We start from the raw sequence: 12319 nt of genomic DNA on the forward strand, positions 1-12319 counted from the left end.
CCCCTTCATCCCAGTCCTTCTCCTTCATCCCAGTCCTTCTCCTTTATCCTAGCCCTTCTCCTTCATTCCAGTCCTTCTCCTTCATTCCAGTCCTTCTCCGTCGTCCTGGCCCTTCTCCTTCATCCCAGTCCTTCTCCTTCATCCCAGCCCTTCCCCTTCATCCCAGTCCTTCTCCTTCATCCCAGTCCTTCCCCTTTATCCTAGCCCTTCTCCTCCATCCCAGTCCTTCTCCTTCATTCCAGTCCTTCTCCTTCATCCTAGCCCTTCTCCGTCATCCTAGTCCTTAGATGATGACCTCGATGCATGAGCATAGCTGGTAAACAGGTGCAGTACAATAGCCTCACCCTGCTGCAAATGATAGTTATTGAGTTGAACATGACCTCCTCTACATGGACTCATGTATCATGTATCATGTATGTTGAGATTCAATTTCAGAGAGATATGGGCCCTGAAATAAATGGATAGTTAGGAGCTACTCCATGCTGTTGGACGTTGTCTACCGCCCTGACTAATTGGGGCTTGAAGGTGTATTTTAATATTAGTTAGCAATAGTTTTGCGATGCTGGAAGGTTCAGCAATCAAAAGCATTTTATGGGGCGTCGTAACAGGATGAGTAAGGTACAGGTTGCATGCCTAAGATGCCCAAATGAAATGTTAGAAGCTTTCAATCAGCTGGGACGAACAGCTCATATAATTATGAATGTGACCTCACTTCCACGTTCTTCATAGATGCAACACAAATTCATGACTACAAAAGTAAAATGTGATGAACACGCAAAAGACAAGCCTATTGGCCTTTCCAATGCTCCTTATCTCAGCTATGCCTGACCCTATTGAAACGTTATCTGGGCCTATGTGTTTCTGTTGCTGTGTTCATGTGTAGCACCTCTTCTGAAAGTGATGGAGGTGCATTGCAGATGTTGAAGGATCTTTCATAGGATGTTGAGGGATCTTGCATAGGATTGCTACGTACCCCACTGTATGCAGAGGGGGCACAGCAACCTCTTCCTATGTTGAGCAAGGAACAGAAGCAACTCTTGCTACCACAATCCTTTGGCGTAAAGCGCTATATGAATTGCAAATAAAATACAAGTACTTGTGTTTTCTTGAAAATACAAGTCTAGAGCATGTCTGAGGAAGGGGACAAAAGGTGGGAAAACAAACCTCTCCAATGAATTTGTGAAGGAAGATTTTTTATTAACAGTCATCGTGCTTGCATATGATTTAGTGACATGAGATTCAGAAGCACCATCTCACAAGTAAGTGAGAATTCCGTTGTGTTTTGGGTATAATGAGGCAGCAGAATTTCATTCCCAAACCCCTACAGAAGTCTTGTCACACACAAACCCATTCCATTATTATTTTTGATAAACTGTTTAGCTTCCTAAGATCCAAAAATACATTTTAGTGAGTTATCAGATTGAAGCCCTCATTGGCTTACAATCACCATGTGAAAACAGGGGCTCTGATATATAGTTGCCCACTGTGTATATATACCACAGTATCAAAACTATTTGAGGGCCAGTTACTTCCTAGAATAGGAGTTTGCCAGAGTCCCTTAGAAGGAAAAGTATTATCCAGGATGCTGATGTTGATGCCACGAGACCTCAGCTACAACATGCTGCTGGGAGCGTCTGTGGCAATGCATGTCTGTCTGATGTAGGTGCAAGTAACCAAACTTATGGAATGTGGCAACTGGCATGTCTTTGGCCACCCCAATTATCCAGATATCAGGGAAAAGAGATTTTGGCAGCCAGTTCCTCGGCCTCTGCAGAAGGAATTTTCTGCAAGTTCCCTAAACCTCTGACCTTGCACCTCTAATCACATGCCAGGAAACGGAGACGACAGACATATTCACTGTTGAGTCTTTCTGGGAACTTTTGCAATTATCCCTCATTGCAATGATGACAGGAGCCTCTGACAGCTTAAACCTTCTTTATTCCTCTCCGCAGTGAACTGCAGCTTCGTGGGATCCCCACTGCGCATGCCCGTGCCTTGCGCATTCTAATTGGTTCATGTGACGTAGCTCCGCGGGTGCATTAACTGTGTCCTTGCCAGAGCACGACATCTCCCCCCATCAAGCAAAAGAAAGTCACTTGCCTGACGTTCTTCCTGCTCCTCTTCAGTCTCTTCTCTCACCGGCTCATCACAAGAGGTCGCAGAGTTTTGTCTCTCATATTGTTCTTGAGCCTCTTCCTTGTACATCATGAACTGGGAGACAATTTGAGTGACCACCTTGGTAGGCAAGTGAGCAGTTACCATTGTTCCATTTACATGGGATACCATCAGAAGTCTGGATCAAATCTCGAGTCTGATTTCCTGTCCTGCCGTCTGCATACAAGCACCTTGTCTCCTATTTGCAGGCCAGAGCTCTTGTCTCGCCTCCTGCTATCAGCATATGCCTTCATGTCCTATTTCTTGTAAGCATCCATCACTCTGGCCTGTTCCGCATCCTTGCTCGGGTCACTTGCCAGTTGAGGAAGTCTGGTCCTTATTTATCTGCCAAATAGCAACTCTGAGGGGCACATTCCAGACGTGCCATGCTGGGAGTTCCTGAAGTCCCGCACATGTTATACAAGGCCTGATTGAGTGACAGGGACCGTAGCTCATTCTGTTGGAGGACCCTCGTGAAACTTACCATGAATTGTTCTGCCATGCCGTTTACTTGTGGCTCTAGGGGAGTTATCTTTCTGTGGTGGATGCCCATGTAATACATGAACTTCGCGAATTCCAGGCTGCTGAAGGGTGGACCTTTGTCCAACTTGAGGACCTTGGGAATGCCCCATTTGAGAAGATGCTATCTAGCACTGGTATGATGGTGCTGGCAGCCACGGATGATATCAGGTGTACTAGAGGAAATTGCGACTATTCATCCATGATGACTAGCCAGTACTTGCTTTGTCCATTGGGGCCAAAGAAGTCAATCGCCAGGTGAGTCCAAGAGAGCTCTGGCATGTCGGACATCTTTAAAGGTTCGGGGTTATTAGAGCTGGATGTGCACTGACACAGTTGACAGACAATAATTGTGTGTTCCACCATTTGATCTAGTCCTGGGAACCACATGGTGTCTCTCACTTCTCTTTGTGGCCACCACCCCCTGGTGTCCTTTATTGGCTAGATCTATTACCTGATGCTGCAGATCCATGGGAATCACTGTTCTGTGTACTTGCATGATGCGTCCTTCTACTGATATTGACAGCTCCTCTCTTATGTTCCTGAAGACCTGAAGTTCTATCGTGACACAGTCTCTGTCTTGCTTGTTTGTGAAGTCTGTGTCTCTCCACCTTCCGGACCTGATCAGGTGCTGTACCCAGTTCAGTTTGACATCGTGCTCTGTATGTTCCGAGATCATTATTGGCGTGATGGCCCTTGGGGGTATGTGATGGGTGAGGAAGTTCACATACTCCTCTGCCATTGAGTTATTGGTGGATGTGTCCACTAGTGGGTGCCAGACATGAAGTCCAACGGGTTGTATTCCTTTCCCGGTTTGTGATCAATCGTGAAGTCGAAGGCCTGCAAGCACAGGCCTCATCTCTCTATCCATGGCAGCATCTTGCATTGAGAGCTGCCATAGATGGTCACCAGGGCTTGGTGATCCATTATGATTTTGAAAGGCTTGCCAAGGAGAAACATCTGAAAGTGCTTGCAAGCCCATACAACAGCCCGTCCCTCTTTTTTAGGTTGCAAATATCTTGTCTCTACCTCAGACAGGCTCCTGCTGGTGTAGGCAATTACTGTTCTGGGGATTTTCACCCTGGTCGATGTTGTGCCAAAATCACCCCCAGGCCAACTGGACTAGCATCAACAGTTACTTCTGTGCACATGTTTGCGTATAAGTAAGCCATGCGTTCAGTCGAGGTGATGTCTCTCTTTATTTGTGCAAATGCCTCTTCACATTGCAGTGACCATCGGAATACCCTACCCTGCTTGGTGAGTTCTCTAAGAGGGGCACTGGTATTTGCAAAATCTGAGAGATATCGGCTTCAATAGCTGGCTATCCCTAGAAAGGACCTGACCTTGCTGACATCCTGGGAGCTGAAATCTCAGAGATGGCAGCCACTTTGCTTGGGTCAGGGCTCATGCCTTCATATGAGAAAATGTGTCCATCCATAGAATTTAAGGCGAGATTTGTGAAAGGCACACTTGTCCCTATTCAGCATCAGGCTGACCTCCACGAGCGCTTGGCAGACCCGTTGAAGAGCTTGGTCATGTTGAACCGTGGTGGCTCCAAACACCAGGATATCATCTCTGTAGTTGAAACAGTTACTCACATGATGTATGACTCTCTACACACTCTTGGAATATTTCAGCTGCCGAGCAGATACTGAAACTACGTCTGTTGTATCTGAAGACATCAATTGGCGTGGCAAAAGTAGTGATGTATGGGGACTGTTGGTCTATCATGATCTGATCGTAGCCTTTGTTCAAATCAAGGTTCAAGAACATTTTCTCCCTGCTTAGCAGGCTGATCATGTCATTTAGGTGCATTCCAGGATCTCTTTCATGCTCGATGGCCTTATTTGCTTGCAGCGTGTTCACGCATATGCATATCTTGTCTGGGATCCCCTTTTGGGTATAGCCACTATGGAGGACAACCAGGGGGTTGGACCGTCAGCCGGTTCTATTATTCCTTCATTCAGCAAGCTCTGTATCTCTTCTTCCATGAGCGGTTGCAAATTAAATGGTATTCTCCTCAGGTTCTGAGCCACAGGCATTATGGATTCATCAATGTGAAGTGTCACTGGGTCTCCTTTAAGGCATCCAATACCCTCGAACAAAGTTGGGAAGGCTTGTGTGACTGACAGTCCATGCTACATGGTGTAGGTCACAGCCCGAATCTCCATCTCGAGGGCAGTGCCGAGGCCTAGTGGGCTTTTCCCGGGGACTTCCCCTTGCAGTACGTGGAATTCAGATCGTGCACATTTTGCCTTATAGCAGATTGTTGTGAACAACTTCCCGTTATTCCGTACCGGCCCTCTCACTGCCCACTGAAAGACACTTAGGTCAGATGGCCTTAACTGCAGTGGAGATATCATCCTGCAATATTCTGATCTACACATGATGTTAAGGGTGGCTCTCGTGTCAATGAAGAACTTGTCCTGGTGATCGCAAACCAGTAGGGTGATTTCGCCCCCCGATGCCGTGGTCATTCCGTTCATCATATAGACATTATAACTTGGGTGACATCCGTAGAAGGCAAGGGCAACAGAGATCGTCCTGTCACTTGCCTGGAATGTCTTATGAGGTCCCTCCTTACACCTGCATCTCTCCTTGGGCCACTGCTGTGTGTGCTGGACTCTGGTTCAAATGGCATGGAGATGTACCCTCTGTGACCATCCGGGGGAAAGCTGCATATGACCACCAGATGGTTCTCTCTACCACACTTGGCACAGGCTTGTCCAAAGGCAGGACATTTCACACCTTCCTGATGAGGGAATGGGAGGCCACATCTATAGCATCTTCCTGATAAAGAAGATCCTCTGGATACATTGCTGCCTGTAGGCCTGCCTCAAGTTGCTGACGAGACCTGATATACTTGTTCTCTTCTGGGGGTCTTGGTGGTTTAAATTTGTGAGGCTTGCATATCTGCTTGAGACTCCGTCCTAGCCATTTGTTGTATGGTTGCCAGAAGATGTGGCTTGTGTAGTCATTTTTTTCTGAATGATGACAACAGACATCATCCTATAATCCTCTGTCTAATAGCTTTCTCATGTGTACATTTTTGGAATTCACAGTGTGCCACCAATTTACTGATCAGGCATGCCACCTTGAATGTGTGCCTCTCATGTTCAATGTTGCACTGCAGGTCAAAGTATTTGCTTAGCGCTTCTTCGAAGCCTTCATATGTCGTGACATCTTCCGGCAGGAAAGTAGGTATGAGATCTTCTACTTCATCACCCACTAGATTCACCAGCAGCCACCTAGCAATCTTGTGGGGTTGGATTCATCGTGGTCAATAGTTTTTTAAATCTCCAGATCCATCCCTCCCATCATGGCCCCAGGACTTGTTGGTCACCCACGTCAAACTTCCCAGGCCGGCGAAAGGCTGCTGCGCTACCTGCGTCTTCAACTTCTGACATTTCGGCAGTCGGACAACTTTGGCAGCACTTCCTGACCTCGTTTGCAAGGTGCGTCACTATGAGGGCCTTCTTTTTTCTTCTCAGAGGGAATATCCCACCTTCATCAACATTGTTGAGTCTTTCTGGGTTCTTTTGCAATTATCCCTCATTGAGAGGAGATATGCAGGGAGAATGCAGCCACACACATACACACAAGCAGGCCCAGGCCTGCAATAATTACAGGAGCCTCTGACAGCTCAAACCTTCTTTATTCCTTTGCAGCAGCGAACTGCTGCTTCACGACCTCCCCACTGTGCATACGTTTGACTCGTGCATTCTAATTGGTTCATGTAACAGAGGGCCGAGGCTCCATGAACTGTGTCCTTGCCAGGAAACGACATTCACATGGAACCAAGGGTGTGCAGGCTGACTCCAAATTGGCAGTTTTCTTTGATGGCCAGGTGAGTGGCACCCCCACATTGACTTTCCTCACACACCACTCCCCAAACCAAATGACTGCTCTTAAGGATTTCGTCAGCATCAAACACGTTCTTCACTTTGCAAGGAAAACTGTGTTGAAGCATCACTTCCTACGCAGTCCAACCACAGATGCATTCTGGCAGTTATGTCCCATTAATGTCCAACTTTTCCCCAGAGGCTTTTCCCATGAAATACTTCTATCCATAAAATTGAATCTGTGTTTCTGCCACAATCGATTTTCAGTAAAACCGTAACCGTAAAACCCTTTTAGTTCAATATATGTTAAATGCAAACCCTGTGGGCTCATGCTTCAGACGACGATGAACGGCCTACCTATTGGCTTCTTGTTAAAGTGCGAGACATTCACTAGAGTTTAATACTGTATGTATGTTCTTATATGAACTGCTCGTGTTGCGAGAATATTATCAGAGGTAATTATATCTTTTACCAAGGTACTCGCAAGTGTATGCCACTGTGCTCTTGCATGACCTGCCCAACTGAATACATTGGTTTTGGATTGAAATGTCAAGTCCAGTGTATCAAGACAATTTATCGATAAAAGTATATTACTCTAAAAAAGAAATGTGTTGTGTCTTAGCCAAAAAGAAATTAAATATTGACTTTTTACACATCACATCTTACAAAATAGCGTCAGTAGCACAAAAGGTAAAAACAGAGATTCATCAACATAATATTAAGAAGTATTGACATAGAATGATACAAATAACCTCTACTTTCATACAATCTAAGATCTTAAAACATTAAAATTACATATAATAAAAAACACCAAATAATAAGAGAGATAGAAATAAGGAGAAGCAAAGAAATAGAAAACTTCCAAACAGAAGAATCCGATAATCAAATACAAACTCAAAAGGAGTAATCATCTATGGCTAGTCAGGTTTCCCTCCTTCACTTTACTTTCTTTTCAATTAAATTGAATTCTTTCAAAAGATTCACCACTTCAGCTGTAAGGAAGATTTCATTTCCTGACGTCAATCTATCCCAAATAATAGTGGTGTCTAAAGTCCTAACATCATGCACAAATCTTTGAAATCTTTGGACTCTCTGTTCCCAGGTCCCGGAACATTTGGATAAAAGATGGCCTCATTACGACCCTGGCGGAAATCGCGGTGCAAAATGCACCATGGAGCACGGCGGAAAGCTGCCGATAGCGCCATGGGGGTTGGCGGATTTTCCGCCCCATTCCGACCTTGGCGGGGCGGTAAATCCCCATCCCCCATTTTACCCTTCCCCATTCCCATTTTTGCCCCATAGGGTATAATGGGAGTGGGGAAGGCGTTAATTACGCCACCGTAAAATACGGTGGCGTAATTAACATCAAGGTCCCGTAGCGCCATGGATTTCTCCGCCCGGAAAAACCAGGCGGAAAACGGCTCCATGGCGCTACGGGAACTCGTAGTAGGGCGGACGGGTCCGCCGTGAATAACGCTGGCGTAAACCCACTCCGCCAGGGTCGTAATGAGGCCCAACTGAGTTGATTGTCTTTCCATTTCCTCAAATTTTTCACATATACACCAGCCAACTATGCTTCACTTGCTTGGAACAAGTTGTAATTCAGCCTGGCCGACATAGATATACTTTGCCCACACCCCTCTCTGCACTGCGGCTGCACCATGGCCTTGCTGAGATCAACAAGTAGGTAGGGCCACAGAAATCTAAAAACCTGGGGCCACAACACTTCCTGATGGACTCTCTTACAGCAGTTGATTTTAGATCTTATAGGAATAATGGGTTTCTTGGGGGGAATCAGGTTACCAGTAGATATTGGTTCTCTGAATATTTCCGCAATGTAAGCATCGAGTCTATCTCGTCTTCTTCTCCACTCGCCAACTGACTTAAGTTGAATGGGAGACGCAGATCTCATGGGACTAATACATGGTGTATGTTGTCTAGAATTTCAACACTGAAGGTTGATGGCTAAATGCATATGAATATATGCAACCCTCTAGATCACCATTTTTTAGACTTCCAGGCCATTACAAAAGGGGAAAGACCATAAGCAAATCATGCTTGGCCTCCACTCCCATAAAAGGGACAGCCCAGCTGGAACTACAAGCTCATATTCCTTATGCAGGTGACCAAAATCAACCCTGTACATGTTTTGACCTCATTGGGCATCAGCATTGAGGTGTAGCTTGGTTCTCTAGGCATGGCAGACTCAGGACCCATGTCTGGGCATGCTCGTCCAACTCGGGTGACAAATGCATTACTGAAGATTTATGGCTGGACGGTTATTAATTAATCTTAAACACTGGAAATGTGTCTGGGTAACCATCCAGACATACCAGAAAGAGTAAGGAAGCAATGGACATGCCAGAGGTTCAAGCATGGAAGTTAGCAGAATGTTAGACGACATCGCTAGCTACTCATGCTTGTCACATACATAATTTGGACATGCGACAAAACCTGCTATGGTGGTGCATCAAATGTGCATGAACACTTTAGCAAGGGTGATGAGACTAATGGCATCATTTTGGGGAAAAACACGGCCAATCAAGGAATTGAGGAAGTTAGTGGAGCATTCACCAGGTGCATAGTTCTGGTGCCGGAAACCTGATGTGACGTGTGGGTTAACAAGTATTCCAAGGCAAAGCATTAAGAACTGGGAAAAATGATCCATACCAAACTACTGACACCTTTATGGTGCCAATAGTTTGGTAATCTGACTGCCTCTACTCTCCGCCCGCTGCATCTTATCCAGAACAGGACTGCAAGACTTTTCCTTGGCCTCAAGCACAGGGACCGTATCTCTTCAGGACTGAAATCTCTACACTGGCTCCCAGTGGCTGCCAGGATTAAGTTCAAAACCCTCTGCATTGTTCACAAGGCCTTCTGGGGCCTGGGGCCTAAATACCTTCAACTCTCTCTTCCTAAATATCTTCCTTCTCGAGCTCTTCGCTCATCCGTCTCCAACTCTCTCAGGGTCAGCCGCTTCTCCAAGCAAGGAGCTGGGGGTAGATCTCTCTCATCGGCAGGGGCCTCCCTCTGGAACAGCCTTCCTGCCTCTCTGAAACTTGAGGAGGACCATCTCCGGTTCCGGAAGCACCTCAAAACCTTCCTCTTTGCTTCTGCTTTCTCTCCCCCCTATCCCCTGCTAAATTCTTGACTGAAACTGCACTGACTCTGCAACTGGGCCACTCTCATCGATCTCGGCCCTTGGCCCAGCCACTCTCCACTTGCACTGCCTCCCTGGCAACCACTGCACTGCGGGACTGTCTCTGTATCCCTACAGCCCCCCTTCCCAGCACTTGTCTGCACTTACCTTGCACTTGCCACCAGATGGCCCTATTATTTATTTGTTACTCTACTTCCCTGTACTGCACTTTCCCCCCTCCCTTTCCCCTTGCACTTTTCCCTTCCCTCCACTCATGCACTTGTGCGATCTGAATGACATCTGGCCTAGTAGGATCGCTGTCTGTCTTCCCTTTGTTCCCCCCTCCCTGCCTCGTCGCGCCTTGAAACTCTTGTCTCTAGGCGCGTTACAAATGCCATATCATATCATATCATATCATATGGGCTGTCTATGCCTGGTCTGTGTCTGAAAGGTTTTTCAATCTAAAGGTTAATCAGAGATATTAAGAGTGTGTTTGTTTTTTTTTATTTGCTGTAAGTGGATTAAGTAGAAAATGCTTTAACAATTTAACCTGCCGGTTTCAGTTTGAAGCATACACGGCTCCCAAGAACAAGACTTAAAAAATAGACTGATATGATATTTCAATTATATTGCGCCCATACACAAGTGTTTCAAGGCACAAGACTTGACAGGTCTTAGAGAAAAGGAGAAAATGTGAAAAGCCTGTGTTGGCTGACATGTTGTAATGCAGAACATGTCTTATTCATGGCCACCGATCTATGTGGGGGTCCGGCCTTGTGCATGTTTGTTGTGTCCTGCTACGTTTGTGCGTGTCCTTGTTTAGTTGATATATTCTGCTATACTGCGTACAATTAAAGAAACATCTTGTAAAGCTACACATCTGGGCCTCTTCAGCTACTCTCTGGTTCGTGCAGCCTTTGGATGTATTCAACATGGCTGCCGCAGACTTCCAAGAAAGTTCGAGCCCAGGTGTCAGTAATAGTACATGGCCCAGTAACTTCTTATGAACTTAGTTCTAGTGATCTTGACACTCTGCCGAGGAGAATTGGGCGTACTGAAAATCTGTAACCCGCTCAAAGGAAGGAATTGTGGATTCCAAAAGCAGCAATTTCTTCCTAGAGCCAGCCAGAAAGCAGTGTGAACTGGCTTCAAACTCTAGTCTCTTATTGAAGCCCAGCAGTTGTTTTTGAGGTCAGCATTGTGTCACTGAAAAGGAACCCAAATAAACCACAGATGAAATCAATTATTTTTCGTATTTATTCCCTTAAACTGGTGATTAACGCCAATATTATTTGGATTGTCACGTGAGAACTGTTTTTACAGTGCTGGTCTGTGGTGGTGGCTGTATGCTTGGGTATCAAAACAGTTTGGTTTGGCTAAAGTCTGAGGTCCATTCCATAATGTTCTTCACTCTGCGGGATCAGCACAAAACAATCAGTGCATTTTTGTAAAAGGGTACTTTCCATTTAAAACATGCTTATTTGAACTACTAATTCATAATAACAATGCAAGAGAATTACATATTTTACCACTGTCTACTGTGTTTGGTTGTAAGTTTGGAAAGCTATCTGTGATAATGATGGCCCTGAAGAATTCAAGTTTAGGAATGCTTGCTCTTTCCTATACTGCAATGTTTCAAATACTGGTATATGCTACTTGTCGCTGTTTATTTTATTTAAACTTTTGATAAAATAGCAAACAGAGCCCAATGGTATAAAAACATGAGATAATGGGATAATTAACAGGCCCGTTATTAGCTCCCTCCCCATTCCCATTGAGCCCTATGGGGGCTCAAATTGGAATGGGGATGGGTATTTTGAATGGGGACTTACCAGGTCCTCCAAGGTTGGAATGACCCAGTAAGTCCTCATTCAAGGAACCCGGACACGAGTTTGGAGGCAGCCATGGCGCTAATAGTACCATGGCTACCTCCAAACTCGTAATGACCCACCAATTTCAGTGGTCTGTCTAGCTCGTACCACCTCATTCAGTGTCAGGAAACCAGCTCCCCGTACCGCCAAATGTTATGCCAAACATGCAAGTCCCGAATCCCCCAGATCTTTGGAGCCGAAGCGTTTCTCCTCACGTTTCCAAACCCTCCGACAACGCTGGGGGTTGCCTTGGAAACGCTGGTTGCCTGAGCACGTACGTGCACGACTACGGCGTGTGCAACGTTCCCCTCGCGGTCACATGACTCTGTATAAATCTCCGCCCTGACCGTACAACGCTGCTTCTGAATTTTGTCATTTTGGAGCTCTCTTCTTGTTGTTACCTCTTGCCTTGAACCACGACCCTGTTTTTGCCCTACGGATTGATATTGGACACCCCTGGCCTCGTACTCTATACCTGGTATTCTTTGACTTCGGAACGAACGACCATTCCTCTTGCCTTACGTTTTTTCTGTCTTGTCGCCTCGGAACTCACTTCCTGCACGTCCTGATACACAGAATCAATCATCTGTTTTGTCCACGGTCCTTTTGCGAAGCACAAACTCTCCTCTTCATCCAGAAAGGAACTCTTTTCACTTTTGGGGTCTTGTCACACGGAACGCATCACTTTGGGAACTTGTCACAAGGAACACATTTACTTTGGGAACTTGTCACGGATTTCCATTTCTCTACATGCGTCCGCGTGCCGGCGGGTACAGGTGTAGGTTGGATTG

General features: G+C 45.9%; 1 protein-coding gene across 1 annotated transcript in view; it reads right to left on the minus strand.

Moving 5' to 3' along the window:
- PODN (podocan) overlaps positions 1 to 12319 on the minus strand; it is a 481723-nt gene that overhangs the window by 173373 nt on the left and 296031 nt on the right. The gene's annotated exons all lie outside the window — the stretch shown is intronic.

Source organism: Ambystoma mexicanum, chromosome 1q (assembly GCF_040938575.1).
Source record: "Ambystoma mexicanum isolate Mex_15411 chromosome 1q, UKY_AmexF1_1, whole genome shotgun sequence".
NCBI classification, from domain to species: Eukaryota; Metazoa; Chordata; class Amphibia; order Caudata; family Ambystomatidae; genus Ambystoma; species Ambystoma mexicanum.